Genomic DNA, 11,461 nt, shown 5'->3' on the forward strand with positions numbered 1-11,461 from the left:
CCTCCTTCCTCCCTCATCAGAGGAGACCATTGACTTGAAACCAGCGCACTTCCTATGCATGTTTTCATACTTTTACTATGTACACGGGCCCTTAAGCAACCTACAGTGTCATTTGCAGGTTTAGAAAAGTAGGTGTGAGGCCGGGCACGGTGGCTCACGCTTGTAATCCCAGCACGTTGGGAGGCAGAGGCGGGTGGATCACCTGAGGTCAGGAGTTTGAGACCAGCCTGGCCAACATGGCGAAACCCTGTCTCTACTAAAAATACAAAAACTAGTCAACATGGTGGTGGGCGCCTGTAATCCCGGCTACTCAGGAGACTGAGGCAGGAGAATTGCTTGAACCTGAGGGGGTGGAGGCTGCAGTGAGCTGAGACTGCATTCCAGCCTGGGCGACACAGTGAGACTCTGTCTGAAAGAAGGAAAGAAGGAAGGAAGGAAGGAAGGAAGGAAGGAAGGAAGGAAGGAAGGAAGGAAGGAAGGAAGGAAGGAAGGAAGGAGGGAGGGAGGGAGGGAGGGAGGGAGGCAGGGAGGGAAGAAAGAAAGAAAAGAGAACAGGAAAGAAAAAGAATTAGGTCTGAAAATGTGAGTTGCAGACTGATAGTGCTGGGTTTTCACCCTCTGTGCTCCAGGGCCTGGCCACTGGGTGATCTCCAGGCTGGGAGCTGGAAGCAGCAGCTCACAGTGCCTTGAGCAGCTCCACTCTCCTGTGATTTATACATGGGGGTTCGGCATGAGATTGCCTTGGAAAAACAGGTTCCACTGTTTGAATATTATATTCGAATAATACTTTTTTTTGAGACAGAGTCTTGCTCCGTTGGCTAAGCTAGAGTGCAGTGGCATGATCTTGGCTCACTGCAACCTCCACCTTCTGGGTTCAAGCGATTCTCCTGGCTCAGCCTCCTGAGTAGCTGGGATTATAGGTGCTGCCACCATGACTGGCTCATTTTTGTATTTTTAGTAGAGACAGGGTTTCACTGTGTTGGCCAAGCTGGTCTTGAACTCCTGGCTTCATGTGATCCATCTGTCTCAGTCTCCTAAAGTGCAGGGATTACAGGCATGAGGAACAGCACCCAGCCCAAGCCCAAGCGCAGCCCCCAAAGTCTTGAAAATATGGATACATAATTCATCTTTCATCACTGGCCTTAGCAAATCCAAAGGTGAAAGCTAATAGGAAGCTCTGAGCCCTTCCCCCCACCCTGGGTGCTTTGGGACTCCAGATAACTAAATTTCAAAAAAACACCCAGAAACATGCCTTCTAATTTAGAAAAAGTTGCCAACAGAAGACTATGCTTCAGAAACCACAAACTATGAAGAATGAGCCTACGTGTTGTGAGTTCACTGTTTTAATCAAATAAAACCTGCAACAAAGTTAATCTGACACATAGTTAATGAGATAATCATTGTTGCGCTTTGTGGGAATTAGACATTAATGGGAGGCAGTTTTTACAAATGATGGTAATTATATTGTTGCCTTTGCTCAGCCAAAATGTAAAAGTTTTTTCTTCTCGTTTTGTTACGTCCCTTGAATGTGCCATCCATCTACCATCTAGGTGATGAAGTTTCCTGTGGGTTTCTGTGTCATTTCTTCACCGTCATAGCCCCACCCTGCCCCCACCCAAACCAAGGCAGACAACAAACTTTTCTTGAGCACCTACCCTGTGCCACTATGCAAAGCACTTGGCTTGGACTTTATCTCATTTAATCCTCACGAGAGTCTCCAGAAACAGGAATAGGTGATAAAAGAGAAAACTGAGGTTTAGGCTGGTCACGTTGCCCACGATGACAGACCCAAGCATACGCCAACCCAGGCGGCCTGACCGCACCTCTAGAGCAGAACCATTGTGCTGGGCAGCCCCCTTGCCTTCACCCCAGCTGCCCTCTGTGCCCAGTCCCTGTGCTCCCCTCGCCCTATGGGACACCACGGGGCCAGGCAGCTGAGGGCAGCTAGGTTGTCAGACTTGCCCAGAGGGACATGGGGTGCAGCAAGTGGAAAGAGAATCGTAGCAGCATGGGCTTTGCAGCCAAATGGACCAAAGTTCAAATCCCAGCAACTCACGCTCCAGGGAGTTGTGTTGAGGTTCTCGTAGTGATCAGCGAGCTGATGTCTGTGCAGGCCTAGCACAGGGGCTGGCACACAGGTGGGGGTGAGCCCCGAGATCCCAGACCCCTTCCCTGGAGGACACAGGAGTGGTGGAAGGGACAGGAGGTTTTCCAGCCCCCGTATCCAGGAACCTTGGCACAGGGACTCTGATCGGGGAGGGAAAGCAGTGAGAGCACTGCTTCCCAGAGAGCTCTGAAAGGGTGGGAGGACCAAAGGGGAAAGAAAATCACAAGCTCTCTTTGGGACTACCTGTAGGGTGAGCCAGGTTTCATGAGCAAGGAAAACCTCCACTTCATTTCCGGTCTCTCCATAAAGCCTGATGTTCCTCCTTTTGTGTTCCTCTGGGTTATAACAGGGTTAAACCCTATATTCCAGCCTGCAGCACAGGAAGGGGTCAGCCAGCAGGAGGTAACCCCTGGTGGAAAAGGAACAGAGAAGCTGCAAACACTGTCCAAAACAAACTTCTGTCACCTTACCACGTTGCCCTGGGCCTGCCCTATTTGCCGTCACCAGCAGGGGACAAAGAAAGGTTATGTGCAAAGGTACTTTGTGTTCCTGTGGCAGGCGGCCAGCGGGGAACTCTCATCACCTGGCTATGCTAGGGATTCCAGGGCATGCTCTAAACCATAGAGGAGGGCGGCCTCTGAATGCGGCAGGGTCCATGACAAAACAGGCCTGGGCGAACCTGCTATTCGTCTGCTATGAGACCTGGAGGGCACTCAGTCCTCCGGCCTTGGATCACAGGACTCCCCAAGGCTACAAGGGCCATTGGGGGTGGCAGAGTCCCAGCCAGCTTCCCAGCCAGCCTCCAGGATCACTGTCATCCGTGCTGCAGAGAGAACACAGAGATTAACAGTTACAGGCTTGGCCGGGCCGGGCGCTATGGCTCACACCTGTAATCCCAGTACTTTGGGAGGCAGAGGCAGGCAGATCACCTGAGGTCAGGAGTTCGAGACCAGCCTGGCTAACACAGTGACACCCCGTCTCTACTAAAATTACAAAAATTAGCCGGGCATGGTGGTGCGTGCCTGTAATCCAGCTGCTTGGGAGGCTGAGGCAGGAGAATCGCTTGAACTCAGGAGGCAGAGGTTGAAGTGAACAGAGATTGTGCCACTGCACTCCAGCCTGGGCAACACAGCAAGACTCCATCTTTAAAAAAAATAAAAGAGAGAGTCACAGGCTTTAGAATCAGCTGCACTCAGGGTCAACTTTCAACTCTGCCTCCTTCCTGCAGTGAGACCCAGGGCAAGCAATCAATTTCCTTTGAGCCTCAGTTTCCTCATCTGTGAAATGGGGCTAATCGTTGGGCCTGTTTTGAAGACGCCTGTGTTCTGACTCGTACACTGAGCGCAGTGGCTGACTCAACTGTCAATGCCAGACATGCATAGCGACAATATAAATGTAATGATAATTCCTTCCAGAAATACCTGTTGAGCACCTGTGACAGGCCAGGCACTATGCAGGGTGCTCTTGGAGATATGAAGGTGAGTAAGGCAAGTCCCACCCCTCCTGGAGGACATGCCCAGGAATGATTCTGAACAAACCTGAGAATGCTGAGTGATGGGAGGGGAGGCACGCAGAGGAGGTCAGCACAGGCATTCAGAGAACCCTTCCTGGAGGAGGCAGCACTTGAGCTGGGCCTGGGCGGGTGGCTAGGACTGTGGATGTGGGGAGGGGAGGAAGGACATGCCTACATGAAGGAAGTAGGGTGAAAGAGGTGTAAGTTTAGGGCACACAGAAGTTCCATGTGGCTGGAGTGCAGTGCCCAGTGAGGACATGGGGGATGGACAGCATGCCAGGTGGGACAGAGCATCACTGTCCCCCAAATACACCGTCTGCCTCTGCCTTGCTAGGTGACCTTGAGCTGGGTACTCTGTGTCTCTGAGTCTCAGATTTCTCATTTGTGAAATTAAAGGTCTGGAGTGATCAATGGTTCACCACCTTTCCCCCAACAACTTCAGTTACTCCCTGCTTTTCTCCCCATTGTCTCGCACACATGCTGTGTCTTTGCATGAAGTCACTGAAGGTTTTGACAAAGGCTATGGATGATCAATCACAAGTCATGTGAACAAGCCCCCCTGGCTTCAGTGTGGTGCTGGGTGGGAAGACAGGAGACCCCCATCATGAGCCAGGAGGGCCCTAGTGAGGCCTGGGCTGAGGGAGGTGAAGGAGAAAACACCATTAGGAACTGGAGCTTTGGCCTAGAGGTCCTGACAGGGGCTGAGGGGAGTTAAGGGTCAGAAGGCAGAGCCTGGGTGATTGATGGTCAGTTGTAAAGGTGGGGGGGTCCAGCCAGAGGGGCATCTCTTCCATCCCCAGAGGGAGAATAATGGGGTGGTTTAAACAGATTGAATTTGGCACCTCTAAGACATCATGGTGGAGTGTCCAGTTGGGAATGGATTTTTTTTTTCTTTTTTGAGACGGAGTCTCACCCCAGGCTAGAGTGCAGTGGTGCGATCTCAGCTCACTGCAACCTCCGCCTCCTGGGTTCAAGTGATTCTCCTGCCTCAACCTCCTGAGTAGTTGGGACTACAGGTGCGTGCCACCACGCCCGGCTAACTTTTTTGTATTTTGTTTTTGTTTCTGTTTTAGTAGAGATGGGATTTCACCAGGTTGGCCAGGATGGTCTTGATCTCTTGACCTCATGGTCTCTCAAAGTGCTGGGATAATAGGTGTGAGCCACTGTGCCTGGCCCTTTTTTTTTTTTTTTTTTTTGAGACAGAGTCTCACTCTCTTGTTCAGGTTGGAGTGCAGTGGCATGATCTTGGCTCACTGCAGCCTCTGCCTCCCAGGTTTAAGCGATTCTCCTGCCTGAGCCTCCCCAGTAGCTGGGGTTACAGGTGCCCATCACCTTCCCCAGCTAATTTTTTGTATTTTTAGTAGAGATGGGGTTTCACCATGTTGGCCAGGCTGATCTCGAACTCCTGGCCTCAGGTGATCCTCCTGCCTCAGCCTCCCAAAGTGCTGGAATTACAGGTGTGAGCCACCGTGCCCCCCTGGACTCTTAACCAGTCTTTCTCATCCATTGGAGAAATCCTAAGGTGCCTACAGCAGTGGTCCCTTCCCATTTCCACTGACAGTAGCTCTGAATTCCGGTGTTCATTGCGGGCTGGGCCGGCAGAGGCAGAAGGGTTTGTGATGGGAGCAGGGTTTTCCACCCTGGTCCTACTGGCCCTTTTCTATTCTGTACTGGTCTCTGATGGGGGCCAGGCATTGGTAGGTTGGACTGATGATGGGCCTAATGATTGACTAGTGTAGTCACCAATGGGACACACGTGGGCCTCCTAACCCAGCAATACAAGGGGTCTGGAAGATCACCTGTTCCTGGCTCCCCACGCCCCACCCCAGATCAGAAAAGAGCAGGGAGAAAGAGACCTGTTGCTGTTTTTTATCTTTCTAAAACCCTAACAGAAAATAGAACATTTATCTGTGAGAAGGGTTCATGGGCTTAACTAAAATGTCAAGTTTCATTGCTGGAATTATAATGAGGAACATGATAAATGTATATTTATTCAGTAATTACCAATTCAGGATTCTGTTTTGTATGAAACAAAACCAGGACATGCTGCTCAGAAGCTCTGATTAGTTTTGTTTCATACAAAATCAGCTCCTGGCCGGGCACGGTGGCTCATGCCTGTAATCCCAGCACTTTGGGAGGCCGAGGTAGGCAGATCATGAGGTCAGGAGTTTGAGACCAGCCTGGCTAACATGGGGAAACCCCATCTCTACTAACAATACAAAAATTAGCCGGGCGTGGTGGCAGGCACCTGTAATCCCAGCTACTTGGGAGGCTGAGGCAGGAGAATAGCTTGAACCTGGGAGGCAGATGTTGCAGTGAGCCGAGATCGCACCATTGCACTCCAGCCTGGGGGACAAGAGCGAGACTCCATCTAAAAAAAAAAATCAGCTCCTGAATTAGTAATTATTGGATAGGTGCTATTTGATGGCCCTACATTTTAAAAACAGAGAGACAGAGAGAGAGAAAGAAAGAGTGTGTGAGTGTGTGTGTGGCAGGGGAAGAGGTGCAGAGCTGGGGTAATAAAAACATAAAATGCTCTCATTTTACCAATGAGAAAACAGAAGTGCAGGGGGTAAGTGACCAGTTCAAGATCACACAATGAGGCAAGGTCACACAGCAGGGAGGGCCAGACCACAGACTGCCTAAGCCCCCAACCCTGGACTCTCCCTGGTGCTCTTTGCTGCTATGGTTTTTGGGGGTGGAGTGTGTGAGGGAAGCTGAAGAGTTAACAATGAATTCTGTACCTTCAGGCCATGGCCAGCAGCTGCCTGGGAGATAAGGGGAGGCGACCCCTGGGAACAAACAGCCTGTGGATTGGAGAGATTGAGCAAGGCCAGAAAAACAGGCGCAGGTGGCAACAGGGAAGGGGGTGGGGCGGGAGACAGAGCCAGAGCCAGAGGGAGCAGAGGAGGTTCCAGGGCTCCTGGGACCCGGAGGATCCCTGCTGCCAGAAGGTACTGGCTGGCCAGAACCCAGGGTGAGCAGAATCGGGTCCCAGGCTCCACCCTCTGCAAGCTTCTCTATGACCCCACAGGGGGTTACCTGGACCTTGAATTGCAGAACCAGAAGGGTCTGAAGGGAGCACCCAGGCCTCAGCTGGTTCTGGTCTGAGACTCAGGTCAGAGGCAGAGGCGATGCCCACACCTGGGAGGCTGGGTTGCCCTTGGACAAGGCACCGGCTGCAGCTGTTTAGGTTCCGCCACCCTCTCCCCTCCACTGTCCCCAAAGGCTGCCCAGCCCCCGCAGCAGTCAGTCCTTGGGTTTCACAGGCCCTGCCCTAGAGAGCTTTTCTTCAGAACCAGCCCCATTAGAAATCCCTCCCCCAGCGAATCACTGGGAGCTTGGGCTGGTGTGGGGAAAAGGGCACTGGGCTGAGAGGTGAAAGTCCGGGACTCAGACCCTGTCCTGTCACAGATGCCCTGACTCTCTCTAGGGGCTGTTAAAACCATCCCCATTCAGGGTAAAGGTCACTGGTGACACTCTGGGTTGGGGGAGCTGGGTGGGTACCTGGGCGCTGCTCCCATCCCCACACTCTGAGAGCTTGCTGTGTAGGCAGAGGCCCTGCCAGCCACAGGCTGCCGGGGCCGAGGCTGGGCTGGCTACGGGCTGGTCTCCTCCTCTTCCCCCAGTGGGGCTGTGGGGGCCTGCCCAGGCCCCTTGGTCCTGTGTTTGGGCAGCAAGCCAGCACCTGTGTGAGGGGTGGCCGGGCACCCTGCCCAGGACTGAGGAGAAGCTGCCCCCTGGGGACTGGGCCCAGGCCTTCTTGTTCAGCCAGAAATTCCAGCCTTTTAAGGATCAAGAGCCAGAGAAGGGCCTTTTCCAGGCTGCCAGCGAGCCGTTTTTCCAGCTTGGCAATCTCACCAGCGCCTTGAGGGAGGCCCCTCTGTTTGCCCGCACCTCGTAGGCCAGGCTCTCGGGAAGGAATTATTTCTTAAGTCAACTTTGTTGAGGTCTAACTTACGCACAATAAAATGTGCCCATTGTAGGTGCACTGTTGTATGTTTGCAAACCTACCACAATAACCAAGGTGGAGAACATTTCCGTCACCCTGAAAGGTTCCCTGTGGCCCCCTGTGAGTCAGTCACGCCCCTTCCCTGGCCCCAGGCAAGCACCAATCTGCTTTCTGTCCTGACAGATCAGATTTGCATGTTTCACATACATTACCATATAGTTTCTACTCTACTCTTACATCTGACTTTTCCTCTTCAGCCTAATGATTTCCAGATTCGTTCATATTGTTGTGTCTATCATAGTTCTTTCCTTGTTATTGCAGAGTAACACATTCCATTATATGGACATGTTACAGTTTGTGTGTCCATTCACCTGTGTTTGGACATCTGGGTTATTTCCAGTTGGCAGCTATTATGAATAAAGCAGCTATGAACATTAGTATCTAAATCATCATGTGGATGCATGTGTTCATTTCTCTCGCATTAGTAACTAGAAGAGGGATTGTTGGGTCACATGGTAAGCGTATGTTTCACTTTTAAAGAAACCACCCAAGTGTTTCCTAAAGTGGTTGTACCATTTTACAATGTATGGGTAGGACGGGATTTTGAATGCAGCCCTTCCCTCCCTGTTCCATATCCTGGCCTTTTCTCTTCCCCAGGGACTGAGCAAGGTTTTTTTTTTTTTTTTTTTTTTTTTTTTTGGTAAGTTTGTATGGTGCTTTGGTTGTTGGGGGTGGTTCTTTGCTTCACCAGAAAACATTCTCCTGCCCCCTCAAAGTCCCTGCTCATGGATGAGGTTAAAGCGGCTATGCTGAGTAGGGAAGGGCTTAAGGATCTATTTATATGTGAATTTAAGCAGATACAGTGTTGGCTAAAATGCTATAATTATTTTCCTTTTGCTAGCTCTTCCCATCCTGTGAGAGTGTTTTTGTTTTATTTTTTAGATGGAGTCTCACTCTGTGGCTTAGGCTGGAGTGCAGTGGTGCGATCTCTGCTCACTGCAACTTCTGCCTCCTGGGTTCAAGCAATTCTCCTGCCTCAGCCTCCTGAGTAGCTGGGACTACAGGTGCGCACCACCACACCCAGGTAATTCTTCTATTTTTAGTAGAGACGGGGTTTCACCACATTGGTCAGGCCAGTCTCGAACTCCTCAGGTGATCCACACACCTCAGCCTCCCCAAGTGCTGGGATTACAGACGTGAGCCACGCGCCTGGCCAAGTGTGTTTTTAAACAGAGTTACTGCCATGCTGGCAGCCTCATCCTATTCCCCTGCCTGCTGCTCCCCCAGCCCCCATCAAAACTGTTTCTTCCAGAGGCCAAGGCAGCTGAGTTTCTTTTCCTGAGTCTTCGCTTTTCATTAGCACAGGCTGATAACTGGGGTAGGCACTGGAGCGGGAGAACTTCATATTTTTGCTGTCAGTGTCCCACCCCTGCTCTCACCTCCCTGTCTGACCCATTGTTCCACCTTGCCATTAGTCACCAGTGAGCTCCGGGCTTCACTAACTCAAGGGATGTAGCTGCCCAAAGACAAGGATTAAGCTTTCTTTTTATATTCAGACACATTGCAAGAAAGTACAGGCAGTAGAAAGGATCTACCCTTGGAGCAAGAGTTAAGGAAACCTAACAGGCTGGCACTGCACATCTGCTGAGCTAGTCCTTTTTCTACCAGTTTTAAAGTTTTTAGAGTGGGGCCAATAAATAACCTTTGTAGGATAAATTCAGATCTTCATTGTAAGACTCTCGGGATATAATTTCTCTAACACTTCAGGATACCTAAGAAACCATTCTCCCCTGCTTGGGGAATACCACTGCTCATGCCTGGAGTAGCAGTAGCTCACTTAGCTGGGTTCATCATGCTCCACCTTCTTCTTCCTCCTTCCTTCTTCCTCCTTCCTTCTTCCTTCTTTCTTCTTTCTTCTTCTTCTTTTTTTGAGACAAGGCCTCGCTCTATCGCCCAGGCTGGGGTGCAGTGGTGCTATCTCAGTGCACTGCAACCACTGGCTCCCGGGTTCAAGTGATTCTCCCGGCTCAGCCTCCCGAGTAGCTGGGACTACAGGCATGTACCACCATACCCAGGTAATTTTTGTATTTTTAGTAAAGATGGGGTTTCACCATGTTGGCCAGGCTAGTCTCAAACTCCTGACCTCAAGTGATCCATCTTCCTCAGCCTCCCAAAGTGCTAGGATTACAGGCATGTGTCACCGCACCCGGTCATGTTCCACCTTCTTTAGAAGGCACTTGCTGGCAAGATCCTACCAGTCTCAGCATGTTTTAAACAGATGAAATTGCCCTGGACTATCAAAAGTTTGCCTGGGATGATAAACCTCTGACATTGCCCCAGTCTGAGCTATCAAAACAGTATTTAATCCCTGATTAAATATTGTTATTACTGCTATTTATTTTATTCAAAGACTGAAAAATAGCTGTGAGGTACTGAATTTGATACAGGTAGGAAGTCTTGTTAACTAACCCTTATTCCAAGTTGGCTTGAGCCAAACCTGTGCTGTCCAATATGGTAGCCACTAGCTACATGTGGCTATTTGAATTTAAATTACTTAAGTTAAAATTCAATACAATTAATTTAGTTCCTTCATTGCAATAGTCACATTTGAAATGTTCAATCGCGGCCGGGCGCAGTGGCTCAAGCCTGTAATCCCAGCACTTTGGGAGGCCGAGACGGGTGGATCACGAGGTCAGGAGATCGAGACCATCCTGGCTAACACGGTGAAACCCCGTCTCTACTAAAAAATACAAAAAAAACTAGCCAGACGAGGTGGCGGGCGCCTGTAGTCCCAGCTACTCAGGAGGCTGAGGCAGGAGAATGGCAGGACCCGGGAGACGGAGCTTGCAGTGAGCTAAGATCCGGCCACTGCACTCCAGTCTGGGATTCAGAGCGCGACTCCGTCTCAAAAAAAAAAAGGAAAAGAAATGTTCAATCGCTACATGTTGTTAGTAGCTACCATACTGCACATGGCAGACATAAGATATTTCCATCACCACAGAAAGTTGTATTGGACAGTGCTGGTTTCAATACTTAGCCACATATATAGCAGCAGCTTTATCATGTAGAACATTTAGAACCTTATCACCTAGGACATCTATATATGGGCCTTATCTGGGCTAGACCTTAGAGAAAAAAAATTCAGAGATACGATCCCTGTCCAAGATGCATCTGCAAATCCAGAATGACACTGACACACAGGATTTAAGACAGTAAGGACCAATTTCAGACCCAGCAATGACGGACGTGTAAGGGCAAGAGAGAGACACAGATTCAAAGAGAAGGAAATTGCATGTGCAAAGGCAAGAGATGTGAGGGGCTGGCTGTTTAGGGTTGTCCTGGAGTGCTAAAACAAGGAGATATTTGTACTTTAGGATGGTTATTTTGGAGACAGTGAGAGGGCCATGGGGAGACCAGGAGGACCAAGGAATAATCCAGAGGGAAACTGAGTGGTTCTTGAACTAAAGCTTGGGCAGTAGGGGTGGAGAGAAGCAGTCAGATCTGAGGGACGTTGGGTCCAGCCTGGACGAGGTAGGTGGAGAGGAACATGCACTATACCTGGAGGGTGCCAATGAAAAGCTGGGACATCTGGGATGAATTAAATGCTGTGGGATCTAAATTAAAAAATCTCCACCAGGAAATACCCCCAAATGGCTGGTTTCTAGAAGATCAAGGTTGCCAAAGCTGACTCCTTCCAAATTGTGAAGTATGAGGTTCTGTGCAACTTCAGTCTTCCCTTTGAGTCAATGAGGTGACAAACCTATTGTTGGAAAATGGCGTCCTCCAGGGAGGGTGTTGTGGGGGGCCCCAGGCTCATTGTGGCACAGAATACACAGCCCTTGGTTGTCCAAACTCTCCACTTGGCTTTATTTATAACCCTAATTATACC

General features: G+C 50.2%; 1 long non-coding RNA gene across 1 annotated transcript; it reads right to left on the reverse strand.

Moving 5' to 3' along the window:
- Positions 1–1,327: 1,327 nt before the first annotated feature.
- On the reverse strand, positions 1,328–6,390 carry LOC144335574 (uncharacterized). Its single transcript, XR_013406498.1, has 4 exons — positions 6,365–6,390; positions 3,130–3,250; positions 2,787–2,930; positions 1,328–2,516 (listed from the first exon to the last, which is right to left on the reverse strand). It is a non-coding gene; the product is annotated as an uncharacterized LOC144335574 (long non-coding RNA).
- Between the last annotated feature and the right edge of the window lie 5,071 nt (positions 6,391–11,461).

Source organism: Macaca mulatta, chromosome 16 (genome assembly GCF_049350105.2).
Source record: "Macaca mulatta isolate MMU2019108-1 chromosome 16, T2T-MMU8v2.0, whole genome shotgun sequence".
Classification (NCBI taxonomy): Eukaryota; Metazoa; Chordata; class Mammalia; order Primates; family Cercopithecidae; genus Macaca; species Macaca mulatta.